Source organism: Mastomys coucha, unplaced genomic scaffold, assembly GCF_008632895.1.
Source record: "Mastomys coucha isolate ucsf_1 unplaced genomic scaffold, UCSF_Mcou_1 pScaffold22, whole genome shotgun sequence".
Classification (NCBI taxonomy): Eukaryota; Metazoa; Chordata; class Mammalia; order Rodentia; family Muridae; genus Mastomys; species Mastomys coucha.
Window position 1 is genome coordinate 187782407 of NW_022196905.1, and position 20055 is coordinate 187802461.

Here is a 20055-nt window from a genome sequence, read left to right on the forward strand (position 1 = left end):
AAAAAAAAAAAAAAAAAAAGAAGCTCATAAATAATAACTACCACGCAAGCCACACAGGACCAATATCTGCAATATTTCTGGGCCTCCTGAAGCTGAACTCTGAGGATAGGAAAACGTGTGATCTCACATAGGGTAGGTTTACGCTCAGTAGACTCTGTGCAATGCGGACGATAAAGAATTCTCTTAGCAGGCACACATCCATCATTTTAAGATCAGAGTTCTCTCAACAGACAGGATTCTCCAAGCAGCACTTCTACCACCTTCAAGGCTGAAATAACTGGAATTCCCGCTCGCTACCCTGTTCAGTGTGACAAACGTTGTAACTGTGACTCTAAAGAGCATCTGAGGATGGGCATGCAGGAAGAATCGGCCAAAATGCGTCTTAGATATGAAGACCTTTATTACTAGCTCTAGCTCACCCTTCGTTTTTTTGTGGAGGCTTATGTAAATGTCCCTGGAGGACCCCTGGGCTGTAGGCACTATTGGGGGAGAGACTGATGGATCCTTTAGGAACTGAGGTCTAGAGGGAGGATGCAAACTCACTGTGGATATTTTCTTTTTTCTTTTTTAAGATTTACTTATTTATTATGAGTACACTGTCACTGTCTTCAGACAGGCCAGAAGAAGGCATCAGATCCCATTACAAATGGTTGTGAGCCACCATGTGGTTGCTGGGAATTGAACTCAGGACTTTGCTAGGTCAGTGCTCTTGACCGCTGAGCCATTTCTCCGGCCCTGTGGATATATTCTTAAAGGTGATATTTGAATACTGACACCTTCCCTCTCCTCTCTTTTCCTCCCCTTTTCTCTCCCTGCTTTTTCTCCTCTACCACCTCAGCATGTGCTTTCTGGATTCCATGAGCATCTTCTGCACTGCATACTCATATATATGCCATGCTACCACAGACCCAAAGCAAGATGGACAGACAGACAGCCATAACCTAGAGTGACTGAATGCACTAAAATAAACCTTGCTTTCTCTCAAGTCGGTTTTTCTACAATAATTTGTAACAACGACAGAAAGCTTATTAACATAGTCTTATTAGAATTTATGGGGCTAGAGAGGTGGCTCAGAAGAGCACTTGTCCCCTTGCAGAGGACCTGAGTTACATATCTAGCACCTACAAGTTTTGGGGATCTGAGTCCCTCCTCTGGCCTCTGAAGGCACCAGGCGTGCATATGACATATATTCAAATATGTAGGCAAACACTCATATGCATAATAAATAAATATTTTTAAAGACTCAAATTTATACATTATGTCCTCTCAGACTGAAAATTAACAAGCCACATTCATTTGTAGAATACATCATCCCAAGAAATAATATTATAAATGATAATCCATGTTGCACTCCAGGGTACAAAACGCCAAGGCAAGACTTAATGTGGAGGAAATTAGTAACAGTACAAGACGATTAAAATATTAAAATGCTTTAAAACAATATCCTTGTAAACCATAACTTATGATGAGAAAGAAATGGAAAGACAGCTGCACATGCTCGTGGATAGTAAAACACCCACTCACTCACAGATAAACTCTTGGAAGCCAACCAGGCTTTATTCAGAACAGATGCACATGTGGCGTTAAAGGTATTTATTATACATGTGCCCAAGGCAGCCCACCAAGGCCACTGTACGCATCCTATAGCTTTACTATGTTAGTTTTAGTACTAGCGTGGCGGGACAGAAAGATAGTAAAAATAAGGAGACTCAGAAAGAGACAAGCACCCTCACCCCAGAATCCAGCTAAAGTCTCTCTCGAGCTGTAGATCAAGGATCCCATCATAGTGAAGAACATTTTCTGTGAACAACTAGAGAGACAACATCCCTTTATACAGAAATGTTTCCAATGAGAACTTTAAAGCAGCAGTGAGTCACACTTAAGACCTAAGTGTGTAATGACCAGGCAAGGGCTTTCTCTTCCAGGACATAAATCTACAGTTTTCTAGGAGTCTCACAAAATTCCACTTACAATAAAAGATGTATCTTAAACCCTTTGTGTGACCACATGACCATGGCTATAGTGTATCAGATTCTAACCTTGTGCGGGGCAAATCTAAAGCCAGCCTATAGTCTCATTTATCATAAAGAGGGGGAAAAGGTGAGGGGGAGATTCTTTAGGGACCTTTGAGACAATGGGTCTCAACCTTCCTAATGCTGTGACCCTTTAATGTTGTGGAGACCCCCACAACCATAAAATTATGTTCATTGCTACTTCATAACTGTAATTTTGTGGCTGTTATAGATCCCGATATCTGTATTTTCCAATAATCTTAGGCAACCCTTGTGAAAAAGTTGTTTGACGCTACCCCTTGAAAGATCATGACTCACAGATAGAGAACCATAGTTTAACCTAAGAGCCACCAAAATTGCATGCACAGTTACAGCTTCTAGCCCTATGCAGGCCTCTCTCTCAATATGCCCCCATCCACTCTTGGGTGTGTCTTATCCATCCCCTCCCAACATCTTTTTTCCTAATAATCCCCATGTTGCATCATTGCTAAAATCTCTTCGAAACCAACTCCACCTCTGTCTCATTTTAAAATTTGAAGTAACCAGTCCATCCTCGTCTATGCACAGGCCACTGCTGACACCTTCCTGGAAAGGCCGAGGCCTCAAGTAAGAGCCACATGGTTTCCATCAGGCCACCACAGGTGCAGAAATAATCTGAAGGAACAGGTGTCCTTTGCTACCCAGAGTTCTGTTTTCTAAAGATGTCACTAAACCTCCCTAACCAATGGTTTTTGTGACTTCTTGAACCTGAGGTTCAAACATTTTCCTAACATTTACCCTCAAATACCACCAAGAGTCAACATTTGGGGGGAGGGGGAGGGGAGAGTGGGTGGGGGGTGGGGGTGGGGGAAATGATTACAGACTTAACAAGAAAGTGTCCAAATCAGCCAGGCAGTGGTGGTGCATGCCTTTAATCCCAGCATGGAACTTGGGAGGCAGAGGCAGGCGGATTTCTGAGTTCAAGGCAAGCCTGGTCTACAGAGTGAGTTCCAGGATAGCCAGAACTACACAGAGAAACCCTGTCTCAAAAATACCAAAAAAAAAAAAAAAAAAAAAAAAAAAAAAGAAAGAAAGAAAGTGTCCAAATCTTAGACTTAGAAGGTATGGGTTTAACTGGCATTTTAACCTACTTCCTTATCATGCAAATTTCACACCTGATCAAAAGCTAAAGGTGGTTTGAATAAAAATGTCCCGCCCCCATAGGCTCAGAGAGTGGCACAATTAGGAGGTGTGGCCTTGTGGGAGGAAGTATGTCACTGGGAGGTGGGCTTTGAGTTTATAAATGCTCAAGCCAGGCCGTGTTTCTCTTTCTCTCTCTCTGCCTGAAGATCCGGATATAGAACTCTCAGGCTACTTCTCCAGTACTGTACCAGGTCTGCCTGTATGCCACCATGCTTCCTGCCAGTATGATAATGAACTAAACCTTGGAACTGTAAGCCAGCCCAGTCAAATGCTTTGTTTTATCTAAGAGTTGCCACGGTCACGATGTCTCTTCACAGCCATAGAAACACTAACTAAGGCTGAGACTGTCCCTCTGGAGTCAAGGCTCTTTTGCCTGTCCCTAGCTCCCTGCTCTAGATTTGCTCTGACACTCTGTGCTCTGGGAAGGCTGGCAGTCTTGCCCACTTCCTGCCCCCTCCCCCTTTACCCACTGTGGGAGATAAGCCATGCACCATCTAAAGAGAAGCCACCAACCTTTGTATCGGCTAAGCCCAGCGCAGAACCAACAGACTGTTTCAATGGATACCAGCAAGGAATGACTATGCAGGGCAAGAATTAATTTACAGGACAGGCTAGTACGGGAAATAGATGTCAAGGCTTTAAAAGGAACATCTCCTCAGCACGTTATAAAAGGACAGAGCCATCATCTCTGACCTATGTCCTACAATAAAGCACCAGGGGACAAGGCTGTCCTGAAAGACGATGACACTTTTTATATGCTTTTAATAATGAAGTGACCAAGAACAGGAGACTAAGCATCCACTGAAGGCTCATCTGTCATGGCCTCCCCGGGCAGCCCTGGCCAGGAGACGGCTTACCTGGCCCTTCTCTGTTTTGGCCTTGTGCTCCAGCCTCCCGGCTTTATACGCGTGATCTTTTTACCTCCCTCCTTGCAACATTGTTCTTATTCATTCCAGTTTCATACACGTTATACATAATAGATTGCTCGTTTTCATATTTTAAAGATATTCAGCCCTGCAGTTAAATAGTCTCAAGAAGGAAATCTGGAAGTGTCAGTTACAGCTGTAGTGAAATTTCCTAGACTTCTGGCAGCAAAGAGAAATGGAAACTTTTGAGAAAGATCACCCCCAATGTGTTCCAGGCGTCATATACAGTGGATGTGGGCAGCAAACACGCACTGCTTTCATCTACTCTGAAACCTATCGGGCTGCTTTTCCTCTGTCCTAGACCAGAAACAGTCAACAAAAGCCTAGCCACCAATTCTTTAACAGGTGAAATAGAGCCTGACCATGAGGATTAAAAAATACAAACAAAAGAGAGGCTTTTTTCTTCCCTCGAATGTGTACAAGAGTCTAAAGTCAAATTTCTTCTAGTCATGTTAAACTACAAGATCGGAGACTGTTTCCACTGTCTCTCTTCTAAGCACCTAGTATTTTACATACTCTGAGCGCAGAGTTTGAATCTATCGAATCAGCAACATTAAAAGTTTAATTTACTATGACCAAACAAATAAGTTCAGTCGATATCTATAACTGTACTTGAGTACCACACCTTGTCCCAAAGCAGCCTCCCAATGAAGTATAATGCCTAACCTAAGAGTGTACCTCTGTAACCAAGCAACTAGGTTTCAGCCAATCACGGCCATCAAGCTTTTCCCAGTCCCGGCTGCTGCCGATCAGGCCATGCCCATATAAGGTGAATGCTGACTCTGGCCAATCAGGTTGCTTCTTATGTCACTTCCTCTCTCTTGCTATAACTCTAACCTGTTCGGTGCTGACACAGAAGTGGGTTCCTTGGTAGCTTCCCAGCCCCCTCTGACAATGCTTGACAGCATCACAGAGGAGGGATTTGCATTTCTTTATTGTCGATTTTCTTCCCTCTGGGTGACAAACTATGGTAAGATAGCGCACCGTGCTTGATTGGTTCTGCCCTGTGTACTAAAGGCAAGCTAGATCCTGCAGGACTAGGAAGCAAATAACTGCACAATCAATGCTTGTCTGCTTGCTTAAAGCTACAGAAATAGCCCGAGCCTGGGAAGACAGCAAAAATCAGTACACTGCCTGGCATGGAGTACTCAGAACCATATGGGAAGGTTTAGGTTCTACGACCTTTCCTCTCCCTCCTCCCTCTCCTCCCCTTCCTCTTCTTCCTCCCTGTCTTCCCCCTCCTCTCTCTCTACCCCCTCCTCCCCCTCCTAGATCCCTTCTTCTCATTTTATTTTTGATGGTGTAGGCTTCTTTGTTTTTGTTTTGCTTTTGTCTGTCTGTCATCTGTCTGTCTGTCTATCTATCTATCTATCTATCTATCTATCTATCTATCTATCTATCTATCTATCTATCTATCCAGGGTCTCACTGAGCTGTATGCTTGTCTAGAATTCTCTATGTAGGCCAGGCTGGCCCAGAACTTTTAATCCACACAGAGTAATGAGATTATAGCCTATGCCTAGAACCTACTTCTTGCTCAAGTAAAAATTAACTTAAACCGGTCTCTATTTCCCATCAACACAATAAGATTGCCAGTCCAGCTGCACAGGCAGGAAACAAAGTGTACCAAATGCTACTAGTGACAAGCAGCCCAGGGTCATGAAAGGCTTCACATACGTCTAAATTTTACTCTAGTTCTAGACTTTAAACAAATATTAAAGAAATGTTCATTTAAACTTAGCAATAGGGATACAAAGGAGATCTCAGAGAAGATACACAAAATGCCATGATTCATGATTCACATTTTTCTCCCAGGAAAATAACATGTTAGATTCCATATCTTTTCTATGAAGTAGTGTGTTGCATTAACAGATTTAAAAAAAAAAAAAGATTTATGTTAAAAATTTTTCAGTTGGAAGAGAAATCGAATTCGGCCTTAAGAACCAGTACCAAGGCAGAGGCAGCTCCGAGGTTAGAAGAACCTGCTGCTCTTCCAGAGGACAGGAGCTCAGTTTTCAAGACCCACAGCAGATGGCTTACAAACACCTGCAACTCAGGTTCCAGGACATCCAATACCTCTGGCATCCTCAAACACTAGGGTACATGAAAACACACACATACATACACACATACATACACACAAAACCTTTTTTTTTAAGTCAGAATTATAACAATATTGTCATAAAGCACAGTGAATACTGCCTAACCCTGAGATGTAATCAAGGCGTTGGGCTGCATTTAATTTTGGATTTCACAACAAAACTAATAATGCAAACTTTGTGTGTGTGTGGAGTGTGTATGCATGGGTGTGTGAAGGGTGTATGGGTGTGTGGAGGGTGTATGGATGTTTGTATGTGTGTATGTGTGTGTATAGTGTGTATGCATGGGTGTGTGAAGAGTGTATGGATGTGTGGGTGTCTGTATGGGTGGGTATGGGTGTACACATGAGTCTAAGTGCCCTCAGATGTCAGAAGATGCTGAAAACCTAACTCAGTCCCCTGCAAGGACAACAAGTGTTCTTAACTGCTGAGTCATCTCTAAGCCCCTCCACCTAGCCTTCTTTTAGGCAGGGTCTCTCATTGAACCTGGAGCTCGCTGATTGGCTAGGATAGCTGGCCAATGAGCTCCAGGAATTAGCTTGTTCCCCCCCCCCCCCCCAGTACTGAGGTCACCTCCTCCACTCCGGGCTTTTACTTGGGCTAGAGTTCAAACAGGTCCCTGTGCTTGTGTGGCAGACACCTCACCAATAGAACTCTCTTTAAGCCCCCATTTTTAAAATGCAAACTTCTTTTAACCTCTGTGCCTTCTGGGAGTGACGGCTCCAGTATTGCTAACGGGAAACAATGACAAATTCCAAATGGCCGTGATTTAAAAACTGGAAAAGAAAGTGGCATGACAAAAGACAGAGATTGCCACAATAGTGATCTCTCCGAGCTATATTTTGTGGCCCCATGTTCTGCTCTCCTCTGGCGGTGTCCAGACACCGTCCATATACCAGCTCAGAGGACAGCGCAAAGTCTAAGACAGGGAGGGGAGGGGTCCGGGGTGGGAGGGCCCACATCTCCCTCCAGGCGAGGCGTCAGAGCATGAATGTACACCAGGCCAGGCGATCAGGATCCAGGTCTGGCAGGGAGCCAGCGCTGAGTGTCAGAGGGAGAGGAGAGAAGGCCTTCTTCCGGAGTCTTAGTGTTATAGCTCATGTAGGAGAAGGCCTTCCAGGTGGCGATCTTTAATGAAGCGTCTCTCTGAAACAATCTTAGCTTATTTGTATTTCTTTTTTTGGGATGCATTCACTATACTGGGATGAACTAGGCATTATATAATTTTGGAGAAGAGAGTGAGAATATCCAGAAAAGGAAGGTCACTGGCTGAAAGCTAAGGCTATTGAGACACCTCATAAGCAAGAAGAGGCATTCCAGGTGCTGTGTTACATGACTGAATGCCCGTGGCCACCTTGGTTGAGGGTCGTGGTTGTGTGCTCCAGAACAGACACAGAGTCAGGGAGGGAGCAACCCTACTCCCATGTGATGGCTTGTAAGTGTGGAGGTCTGCAGGCTGGCTGATAGAAGGAATCAAAAGATTGCAAAGAAACGCTTCCCAAAGAGGAGAGTGATGGGGGGAAGGTGGGCGGGACGGGAAGGAGATGAAAGTTGGAGTTTGGAAGAGGGTGATGGAATAAATGATGTTATAAGCAGAAAAAAAGAAACAGGGGGGACAGAGGCTTGAAGGCAAGACAAACTTCTTGGGGAATCAGGGCAGAGACAGGGGAAGAATTTATTTGGTGGTCAGGACTTTTGCTACCGAGCCACTCTGGGGCCTTTCCCTTCCTCTTTTTCCTCTCGTCCCCATTCCTCCCCTCTCTCTCAGGAACTTTAAAGCTGAAGTCATTTTATACACGAGGAACAGACAGAAAATATAAGTAACTTGTGGGCAAGTCCATATACACCTTGCCACTTCTCAGTGATCAGGGTTTGGGAAGGAGAAGAATGAGCGTGGGAAAGATGACCAGAAGCATAAAGTGGTGCCTGTAACAAACATAAAGGTACAAAGTGTCTGTGTGCAGAGCCTATGGACCCAGTCTTCAAGGCCAGGCAGCCTACGATGCCAAGTGCATCATTCCTGGCCGCTATTATTATTCAATCTGCAGTCTGAAAACCTGAAATACAAAAGTCTCTAAAATCCAAAAGCTTGAATGTTTAAGCAACAAGTAGAAGATTCCATACCTGACAGCATGTGACCAAACACAGGTGCTTTTGGAAGACAATGGAACAAAATCACACCATATAATACATATAAAACATAGGTTTACATTTGGGTCCCATGTCTAAGACACCTCATTTGTATATATACATATTTCCAAATCCAATATCTAAGATACTTCTGGTGGGAAGCACGTTTTTTTTAATTTTGTTTTGTTTTGGCAAGGTACTTTGATTGTGTGTGTATGTGCCTGTGTGTTCATAGTTATATTTATATTTTTTCTTCCTACTGATACTAAAGTGATACTAATAACGACCTTCTTGGGTTGGTAACTAAGGAAATTAGTTGAATTTTCATATGCCTGGGGTATAGAACAATTCCTGGAGCATAGCGAATACTGTCAACTCATAACTATTTTTATCAGGTAAGGAGGTGGTAATGTGCAGAAAATATACAGTTTTTTTTTTTAAATCCAGTAACTTTTATGTTTAGAAAAGATCTGAAAGTTTCAAAAATAAAAACTGTTAGTTTGGGAAATACTAACAAAAAAGGTTTTCATCTTGAGGGCAATTAGGAGAAACAATGACATCAAGTAATGCAACCCCTTCAGTGCCTGAGCCTGTGCTCAATAATCCTGATCTAATGAGGTCAAGGTCACCCAGTCCACATGAGCCTTCTCCCAACTCTTCATAAATCAGTTAAAATGCCTCATGAAAGCAAATATTCTTAGGTCAGACACCCTGAAACTAGGAAGGCTGAAGTGCCCCCAATCCTCACTTGGGGAAACAGGATCTTCAGGGTGTCTGGGGCAGGTTTTGAGCAGGGGTGGGAGTGGGGCAGGATGGGGGCTAGGACCTTGCTTCCTCCCTGTTGATAATACAATGCCTAGAGACTCCACCTAGAGACACTGGAGAAAAAGGCCAGTGGGCGAGAGGGGTCAACGAGTGGGCTCTTAGGCAACTAAGGACCGGCCCTGGGGTCATCTGATGTGTTTGAAATCAGCCAGGCATCTGTTACCTGAAATCACATGGTGCTAAGGCCTTCAGAGATGAAGAAGAAGAGCCAAGGGCACCAGTCACTGTCTCTACATAAGCGGTTCCCAATCTGTGCATCAGGACCCCTTTGGGGGTCAAATGACTCTTTTGCAGGGGTCACCTAAGAGCATCAGAAAACACAGAGATATTTACATTTTAATTCATAACAGTCATAAAATTACAGTTATGAAGTAGTAACAAAAATAATTTTATGGTTTGCGGTGGGTTACCATGTGAGGAACTGTACTAGAGGATCGCAGTGTCAGGAGGGATGAAAGCCGCTGCTCTCTATATATCTACCTGGGTCTGCTGGGAACAGTCTGATCAGAGGATCCCAGAGGATCGCAGGTAATGGCTCCTGTCACTCCTCAGGAGTCAGCTCCCTCTTCGCTTTTCCTAAAGCATAAACTTCAACCATATTCTTCACTGGTTTCAACATTAATGGCCCCTGGGTGGCTAGGTACCAAAAGTCCTGACCACCAAATAAATCCCTCCCTTGTCTCTGTCCTGATTCCCAGAGAAGTTTGCCTTGCCTTCAAGCCTCTGTCACCCACTGTTTCTTTCTTCTCCTAACAACATCCTTTATTCCATCGCCCTCTTCCAAACTCCAACTTCCATCATCTCCCTGCCCCGCCCCCCCACCTCCATCACTCTCCTTTTTGGGAAGCATTTCTTTGCAATCTTTTGATTCCTTCTATCAGCCAGCCTGCAGACCTCCACGCTTACATTAACCAGCCTCATGTCTGGATTCTCTCAATGCCTTTGGACACTGCTAACATGGCCTTTTATTAAGCTGTATAGTAATATTTATCTCTCCAAACAGGCTGTAAGTTCATTTAGTGCAGATAAGAATGTCCTTTTGTTCACAGGACCTGGTGCTCTCCGTGTGCTGAATGTGTTCGTTTGATGCAATTCCTAAAGTAATTATTCCATCGGCTTTGATACCCTCTGTCCACTTTGAGGACCAAATGCTAGGTACACCCATGACCCTGCCCGCCCCAGACACTTTTCAAAGGAGAGAGAGAGGGAGAGAGGGAAAGAGAGAGAGAGAGAGGGGGAACCAATTGTCAGTCTTCAAAGTGTGATATAAACTGCCCCCTCCCACTTCATTCAGAGATGTTTCCATGGTGTGTGGAGCTCATCTAGGAATTACATACATTGAGGTGGGCAGGGAATACACAACCTAGGTTTTAACTTTAAGTAACAAAGATGTATATATGTGATGTAAAAACAAAACAACACCACAACCAACAGATGTAACACTGCTACAATGTTATGCCTAAAGACTCCTTGGAGGTCGACGCAGCTGTGGTACATACAGATAACAAGCCGTAGGCTGGGGCTGCTGTGATAGAACAAACAGCTCTAGAATAGACTCTTCAGGGGTCTTGATGGTCACCGCAGCCTTCCCAGATGAACTGGCAAATAATAGGTGCTGAGTCTTAGCGAAACATTCCAGGTATTGCTGGGAAAGAAGCCCGTCATGAGAAAAGACACCAAGTAGGGAAAATGCAAAGTGATTTAGGTGTTATAAAAAGGATCAGTTTTTCTGGGGCAGTTAATGTGAAGGTAAGGAGAAAGAGTGTTGGAGGAGAGACAAGGGAAATCCAGGCAGCCAGGCTCTGATTCTGCAGCAGCCTTCCCCAAAGAGGGCTTTACAGACCACCTATGCAGCTGTTCTGGAGGGAAGGGAGGCATCAAGGGGTTGAATCCGTTTCAAAACCACTAACTGTTCTACACCTCCTGGGGAGTAACAATACATATTGGAGACTTAAATGCCCTGAGAAACTCTGCAGTAAAGAGCATACGTTTCTCCATAGACCACGACACATCATTTTTAAAAGTTTGAAAAATGCAAAACTCCTCCAGGCAACAGCATTTTAAAAATAAAGTAATCCTGTCATTTTAAAAAGTGTGGACCAAGTGAAAAAGACGACAGAGGTAGGGCTGGAGTTGGGAGGCAGAGGGGTAGTGATGTAAACAACCCTCTAAGGGACAATACAGTTGAAGCAAAGAACGAACAGCCCTTTTCTACAAACGTCATGGAGAGTTCAGTAGGGTTTCTGTGACCATCTATAATCTGCATGCTCAGACATGGCCACATAAATCCCAGTAAGAACAAGGGGGGTGTCGGGAGGCAGTCTGGATGGAACCAAGCTAAGATGACAGACCTCTGAAGAGACTCTGCCTACGTGAATGAAATACTTCTTGGTACGGAATAATCCAAAATCAAGCCATGCCTGGTTCAGAACATTTATCTTTGTAGTCAGGTAAGTCTGGTTATTGATTTGAGATTCTGGAAGTCTGAGCCATCACTGTGCCTTTCTCATGGAAATACCGTGAGTTCAAAGGGCACAGTAATTACCGCTGCGTGTTCTACACAAGAGTAGATGTATGGCTTTCAGCACAGCGAATCCCACTCATCCAGGTCCTTTGCTGTGCACATGTGGAAGTACTTTACAGATGGTTCAGTTCCCTTCACATGGGTAGAGTTTCAGGCTCAGAAAGCATGGCCTCCTTCAAGACACCATTTCATAAGCACTTAATCGCCATGCTCTGGGGCCAGTGTACTCCAAATGGCATTCTGGAATTCTCGTTTCCTGAAAGGTCACTGGAAGCCTGGTCTGAAAGGAGGGCCCTGCTGTGGGAAGCATCAGCCCTGTCATGTTTCTCCCCTGCTGAGTGTCTCCGAACCTTTGCAGTATTTGTCATGGGAACTTTCTGAGGCAGGGTGACAGCCATTTGTATATATTCAGCCTAGAACGCCTTCTCTTCTGAGCACTGTAGATACCCGATTATGTTTCTCCCCCTCTCTCCCCCCCCCCTCTCTCTCTCTCCCCCTCTCTCTCTCTCTCTCTCTCTCTCTCTCTCTCTCTCTCTCTCTCTCTCTCTCTCTGTCTTGGCTATAAGAAAATATCTAAGTTTGAACAACTTAGAGTTCATTTATCTTACAGTTCTCAATGTGGAATGCCCATATACCACAGCACCTGCTCTACCGGGAGTCCCCTGATTAGATCACACCATGGTCCACGGCATTACAGAGGAAGAATGAATGACAGGGACAACACATGGGATCACAAACCAGAGAATGGGAGGAGCAACTCTCAGTAGGACAAGAAGCCTAATGCTCCTGCTTCAGCATTAATTCCTTCCAGGTAAGTATGCTGTAAGTTAATGTGAATTCTCTTCTGGATCCCGGTTGAAAATGAATGAACATTTCCAATCACAAACAGAGCAGCTCTACTCTGCTATGCGTCTTATAGCACCTTCAGACCACGCCTACAAGGACCCGTTTCACAAGATGAGGAAGTTGAGGCACCAAGTGTAAGCACCACACTCGTGTTCACAAGCCAGTAAACAAAACCGGGATCCAAAACTAGATGATCCTAACCACAAAATGCACATCTACCACACCACGTCAAAATGAATGGCAATTTAAACTGCTAATTAGAAGGGGGAGGGGGAGACTATATTGTTCTTAGGGGGAGCAGGAGGGTCTCATGTAACCTCAGCTGGCCCCTAACTCGGTATATAGCCACGGATGCTCTCCCTGATCTTGTACCACTATGCCTAGATCCAGCAGATGCTGGGAAGCAGACCCAGGGCTTTCTGCATGCTAGTCAAGAGCTCTACCAACCGAACTACATCCCCAGCACCTACTGTGATGGGTTCTTCTCTGTCTCCATACCGTCCTCAAAATAGCACTGTCACATGCCAAGTGGTGCAATTCTGCCTTTATGCTCCACCTGCTTCTGTACCAAGAAGTCAGTTAGAAATCTGTGGAAGAGGCCCTCAGGGGGATAGTTAGGCTAGGTTCCTGTCTGTGAGCATGACGGAGTTGTATTAATAGTGCCAGGGATTGGTGCTTGCCCACGGGATGGGTCTCAATTTGGGGCAGTCATTGGTTGGCCATTCCCTCAATCTCTGCTCTGTCTTTGTCTCTGCACTTCTTGTAGGGGGGACATACTTTGGTTAGAAGGCTTTATGGGTGGTTTATTGTCCTTATCCTTCCACTGGGAGCCCTGGCTGGCTACAGGAAGTGAGCACTTCAGAATCCATATCCCCCCAAGGCTAGGATCTTAACTTAGGTCACCCATACACCCAGCAGCCAATGGAAAGAAATGCAGAGACTCACACCCAAATGTTAGATGGAGCTTGGGGGAGTCTTACAGAAGAGTTGGGAGTAAGATTGAGGACAGGGACTCCACAGGAAGACCAATAGAGTCCATTAACCTGCACCCCTATGGGCTCCCAGAGACTGAACCACCAACCAAAGAGCAAGCGTGGGCTGGACCTAGGCTCCCGGCACCTATGTAACAGATGAGCAGCTTGGTCTTCATGCAGGTTCCCCAAACAACTGGAGCAGGGGCTATCCCTGAGCCTGTTGCCTACCTTCCTGTGGATCCCGATCCTCTGCATGAACAGCCTGGTCTGGCCTCAGTAGCAGAGGATGTGCCTAGCACAGCAGCAACTGTGTATGTGCGTTGGTAGGGTACGGGTGGGGGTGGGGTGGTAAGGGTTTCCCTTCTCAAAAGAAAAGGGGGAGGTAGAATGAGGACTTGCATGAGAGGGTACTGGGAGGAGATGAAGGGGTAATATTGGGTTGTAAAGTAAAAAAATAAATTAATTAAATTAAAAAATTTCTAAAAAGAAAAATATCCCTTTCTACTTTAACTAAAATACATTCGACAAAAAGAAAAGAAAGAAACAAAGAAACAAAGAAAACTCTGGAAGAAACACTATGTCCAATTCTAGAATGATCTGGAAACAGTTGTGGAGAGAAATTTGCTTTTTAATATCCAGCCCTTCTTCCCCCCCCCCAAAAAAAAAATGACTTCCATGGTAGATTAGCACACCACAACAAAAGAAAAGGATTTGTTTCTTGAAATAGGAGGTCACCTTGGAGTGATTAAAATGACTGCCAAAGTAAGATCCCATTCCAGACAACCAATGGTGGCAGGGACGAGTCTCCACAGGAAGAAACCTGGCAGTCAAGAAAAGGCCCATCGCCTGTCTACCCGAGGAACCAGAGATGGCAGTTCCAGCCTTTGCTCCCCTCCATGTGTCTGACAGGTTCCCCCAGTTTCCCTGGGGTTTATTATAAAAGTGTCAGAACCTACCAGAAATTTGATGGCAGCCACAAATTATCAAATAAATAAAAAGAACACTCTTTTTATCCCACCTTTGAAGTTACTCTGAATAGTGTCGCCCTCTGCCAAGTTTCCCGTCTCCTGCATAATGAGATACTTTCCAATTAGCATATCACAAATTTGCCGGGTCTTACTTTTCATCACTGCCCCAATACGTTTTTAAATGTTTCCTTTATAGTACACTGGGATTCCCCCCTTTCATAAGGAGTTGTGGGAATGAAAGCAATATGTCCGCTCAAGCCCCTGGTTTTTTTTCTTTCTTTCTTTCTTTCTTTCTTACAAACTAGCAGGGATGGTGGGAAGGTCACCGGAATGAAAGCCAGAAGTCCTGGATTTGAGGTTTGCCCGTGCTGCTAATTAGTTGTGTCGTTTTAGGCAAATTGCTTCACCTTTGAGTGCCTCTGGGTCATTTTGTATATAATGACTAGTCCTGGCCGAATGGAAGGTCCCCCACAGCTTCAAACACCAGGATTCTATTTGTGAAGCTTGAATAATTCCTTGTGTCCTTATTCAAATGCTGGAGCAAGTTATTTTTCCCTGATTGGAAAACGCAGCAAGCTACAACCGAAGCGGGTACAGACGTCAGCAAATAGGAATGTGGCTTTAAAGGGACACCAATATTTAATTGCAGAATTATAGACTATCCTTAAACAGCCGAAGGCTTCCACAATATCACTATACATGCACTGCTACATTCAATAGTGTTTTCACTGGCTTCAATACATGCACACAGAACAAATGAGTACACACGCATGCGCATGCAGGAATACACGCATGCGCATACACTAGATAGACCCTGTAATTTTTGTGGGCATGAACTAATCCTGTCTAGGAAGAATACTCAGATGAGGAAAAGGAAATTCTGGATATTGACGGGTTCAGTATATTTTTTAAAAATATGCTTAATAAAATAATTGGGATTGTCCCAGTGACACCTGAGTTTCAAGATTTGACTAATAATGTCATAATCATAAAAATGTGGAAATTGATCAGTAGTTCAACTGTGAGTCCCTGGGGACAAAGACCAAGCTAATCAGTCATATGGGCCTTGCCATTGAGTTTGCCTAACTGACCCTGTCTGAAGAAACGGAAGGAGGCACCCCTGTGAGACCTTTGACCCTCCAGACCTGCCATCCCACCCTCCCTTCAGCCAGCAGTGACAGCATTGCTTCTGCTCTCAGGGCAATTCTACCATGTCACATCTTCTGTAAGGGGGGGGGGGGGGGGGAAGGGAGGGTGTGCATACATGCTTATCAATGCATGTCCATAAATGTGTATATGTGTGTGTGTACATGAAGATTAGGGAACAACTTTGGGATTCATTCCTCAGGCACTATTCATACATATATATGAATAATATATATATCATATATATATACATATCATGTATACATATACATATGTGTATACATATATTGAGATAGGGTCCTTTGCTAAACCTAGAGCTCAGCCAGTAGGTAGACTGTCTCCCTTTCTCGGCTCTGGATGGCAAGATGAACACCTCGTCTTAGCTTTTTAAACTGTGGCCTCTGTGAACTAATAAACTCAGGACTCAGGCAACCCCTTTGCTAGCATCTAAGCTATCCCTCCCTGCCCACACCACCTCTTTGGGCCCCAGTTCTGGCTTCTCTGGCCTCCTCTGCCCCTGGGGCCACCCTGCATGCCCTTGGCAGACCATAGAGCTCACTCTCAGGCTCTCTGATCTCCAGCTAACCTCGGTGAATCTAAGCAGCTTGTCACACCGCGGACTCTCTCATCACGTCTCTGGCTCTTGTGGCAGGGAGACCCTTGGGTCGTGTGGTGGTCCCGGGAACGAGAGCACCCTTGACTCTGGACGGGAGTGAATCCGGAAGAGTGAGTCACCGAGCAAGAAGCAGCGAGATGTCAGGATAGTCCCGCCACACCCCCACCTTCCTGAACTATTACAGTACCAGGGGAGGGAGAGGTAGCATAATCAGCAAAGTGTCCCCCAAAGAATATTTTCATCGGACTGAGCAAAGACATAATGGAGGCTGGGGAAGGCCAGCGGCAAGCAGTCCTGTACAGGTGAGAAGCAAGGGAGCTGCCTGCATTTGGTTTTTATCGGAAGAGAAGCAAGAATCCTGAAGTTTTAGGACTCGCTGGCACTGCTGTATAGAATACTCTGGAACAGCACACCGGTCAACAGATCAGATCACCACACAGCCAGGGAAAAGCATGACAATTATAGCTACAGAGGCCGAAAAACAAAACCTAACAAAAGTGGGCTACAAATAACACAGAGGACATTGTCAGGGTTCCTAAGACCGTATGTATGAGAAGATGTAGGTAGGCAGATACACCACGGAAAGGTCTAGAAGAATAACTATCAAAGCACCAACGAGATATTATCTGAACTGTCAACTGGGTGATTTTTTTTCCCTCCCCATCTCTTCCTCCCGCCCGCCCTCCCTCCCTTCCATTCTTTCACTGCCACCCCCTTTTCCTTCCTTCTTTCTTTTTGTTTATCTGCACTTAACAATTTTTTTTCCACTACCATGAACATGAACTGCCTGGATAACTTTTTAAAAAATCTCCCCTGAATAAGTAAATAGCTCATTTATAAATATTAAACAGTGTGGGAATGAGGTGGGGAGGATTTGGCCGCAGGCAGCGGTGGTGGGAAGGGAAAGTAAGAGGCAGGGCTGAAGGTAATTACAGAGGAAGAGCTGACAGAGGTGGGTGGCTGAGTGAGGAACTGAAGGGGTAACCAGAAATCCAGGGTGTGGCCCAGCTGGAGTGCGGGTCACCCTCCAACCCAACCGGAGCAGTGTGGGGCGTAATTAGCATGGAGGGAAATGCCTGCTTACTCTTACACCTGGCTTCTTAGAAGTAGTAAAGGATCACCAGAGTGCCAGAGAGAGGTGAGGGGCCGGAAGGGCTGAAGAGTCAGGTCCTGAGTTAGGCAGCCCTCCACCAGTCTCCAGAGGAGGCCATACTTCACCTAGAGGGCCCCTTCAGTCTGTGCTGAGATGGTCCCCTGGTCTCCTGTGGGAGGCAGGGACCTCCTTCCTTTCCATCACGGTACTCCAGCGTCCTGACACAGTATTGAGGTGGCACTCAATACTGGCTGAGACCTGAGTTTCAGAAACCTCTTGGTGAGAGCTAAGACAGCAAGAGGAGACGGATTGTCACCATCCACGGCATATGATTTGCACATACGTGAGATTGAATTTGGGAAATATAGATATGTGGAAGGCACTGAACTGCTAACGGCACAGAAGCAAACGAGAGAAATGTGACTTTCCTGAGGCCAGGGAAGGGGAACCTCGAAATGGAAAGAGAGGGCAACGATAGCCACCGAGGACGACAGGCTGGAGGAGACAGGGCCAAGAAAACAGCGTCTGAAGGGTATCCACAGGCGGGAGAGCACGCTCAGAGGAGAATATCACTCTCTAGCTTGATACTTAGAGGATTTAACACTGCCGAGGTGGATGATAGAAAACGCCGTCATCTAGGTTGTGTGGTGAAGACATAAGAAGCAGTCTATCTCATGGAGAGTCAGTCAGGGTAAATGTTAGTCAGTCTCCAAGCACGAGGACAGGAAACCTGAGGCAAACGACTGTGAGGAAGAAAGAAACTGACCAGAACTGTGGCTCTCGGTTTCAGGGTTTCCACATCACATTCTGTTGGTCCTTGATTGCTCTGGGGCCTATGAAGCAGAACATCCATGACAGGAAATGTGTGGTGAAATAAAATGGCAGGAAACAAACAAACAAACAAACAAAGGAGAGGCAAGTAACTGGGGTCCTCTTTAGGTCACGCCCCTAATGATCCAACTTCCTCCCCAAATCCTCCACTTTCTCTGCATCCTGCCACATCCCAGGAGCACCAGAGACTGGTGACCGAGTCCTTAACAAGTAGGCCTTATCCAAAGCATGACAAGGCAGAACTCCAGACACAGCAGTTAATAACAAGCCACTAAGGGGTGTTGAGGCGGCAGCCATGTCTGGCTTGCACTGGGCTACCACTGAAACAGGCAGAACTACTACGGGAGAACAGCCTGTCTGTCCTCACTGTCCTCCGAGCTACAGAGTTCAGCTCTAATTACGGCCTCCTGTAATTACACTCTGCGCCGCTCCATGTAACCCCCACCTCCCTCAGGAGAACAGAGCCACTCCAGGACTTGCCATGGAAAATTCTTGATAATGTCAAGCTGACGGCTCATTTTCACCGTCAGCCTGACAGGACTTAGGATCACCACAGGAGCAAACTTCCGGGTTGGCCTATGGGGATGCTTCTAGGTAGTTTTAACTGAAAAGTGGCTCGTCTCGTGAACGTGGGTGGCACCATTCCACGGGCTGGAGTCAAGGGCTGAATAACACACAGGAAACGGAGCTGAGCAACAGTGTGACCAGTAGCCAGTGTCACACTTCCGTTTCTGTGCCTTCCCCCATCCCGCCATGATGTGCTCTCTCTCCGTGAACTGAAATCTATCCTTCCTCCCTTAAACTGCTTTATGTCAGGGATTTGTCAGAACCTCTAGAAAATAAAAGATGAGCCTAAAGAAACATCCTAGCTCCATCTCTCACTGTTCTTCAGAATATCTCCATCCATAGCCACTAACTGTACTGCCACCCCACCACTAACCAGGGAGGGACAGGGATTGGGGAATATGGATGGCTTTTAGACAAGGCATTTGCAGGGAGATCCCTAGGCTGTCCTTCAGTTGAGATGAAGAGTGATACCCATTGAAGAGTGGCCCCAGGATTCACATTCAAGATATCTCCACAGGGTATATCCCTATAGCAAAACTCTCCAGAGCTTTGTCACAGTGACCCTGTAAAGACCAAGGCTGGACCCCTGGATTGGTGGTTGATTCACTGAAGCTGCCTCTAAAGCATCCCTAGGATGTGTGTGAGAAGCTGAAGATCCCTATCAAAGCTGCACCAACAGACAGCTAAAAGTGCCACATGCCACTTCAAGCAGGACTCGGGATGGAGTGGACGGGGCAGCATCTGCTCCCTGTTCACCCAGATAAACTGACAGCACTCCTTAAGATATACTTCCAACCCTACCCTTCTCAAGTGAAATCCTGCTTGCCCCACGCGTATTTTGTACCAAGAGAAGACAACCATGATCCGCACTTCCCCACTACACTTCCACGCTCCTATAGACAGTGTTTTAAAATGTAGAAACATGTTCATTATAAACCTTGCAAAAGATTTTCCCACGAGAAGGCAGTTTCAGAATGGATACTGCATGTGTAAGCACTCCATTTCCTCCAAGAATGACCTTGCATTTCCAAGACACTCTTACTTTAAATTCCCATTTCAGCAAGAAAAAAAAAAAGTTAACATGTGCAACTTACGTGAATTATTTTTAGCACACGAGGATCCATTTAATGCACAGGAGTAATAATTTATTCAATAGGACCCAAGGGTCCAGAGAGGCTCCATATACATCCGCATGATTCCCCCAAAGACTAGCCCATGAACTTGAAGGGTCTGCATTGTGCATTAAGACACCAATGGAGTACTACTCAGCTATTAAAAACAATAAATTTATGAAATTCTTAGGGAAATGGATGGATC

General features: G+C 45.3%; 1 protein-coding gene across 4 annotated transcripts in view; it reads right to left on the bottom strand.

Moving 5' to 3' along the window:
* Stox2 (storkhead box 2) overlaps nt 1-20055 on the bottom strand; it is a 251385-nt gene that overhangs the window by 163446 nt on the left and 67884 nt on the right. The window contains exons 1-2 of one of the 4 annotated variants that reach the window (XM_031339746.1): nt 9654-9882; nt 9337-9474 (exon numbers count right to left, since the gene is read on the bottom strand). The exons of the other annotated variants lie outside the window; for them this stretch is intronic. The gene's annotated coding sequence lies outside the window, so the exon portion shown is untranslated. Of the gene's footprint in view, nt 1-9336; nt 9475-9653; nt 9883-20055 lie in introns of those variants that run through there. 4 annotated transcript variants of the gene reach the window in all.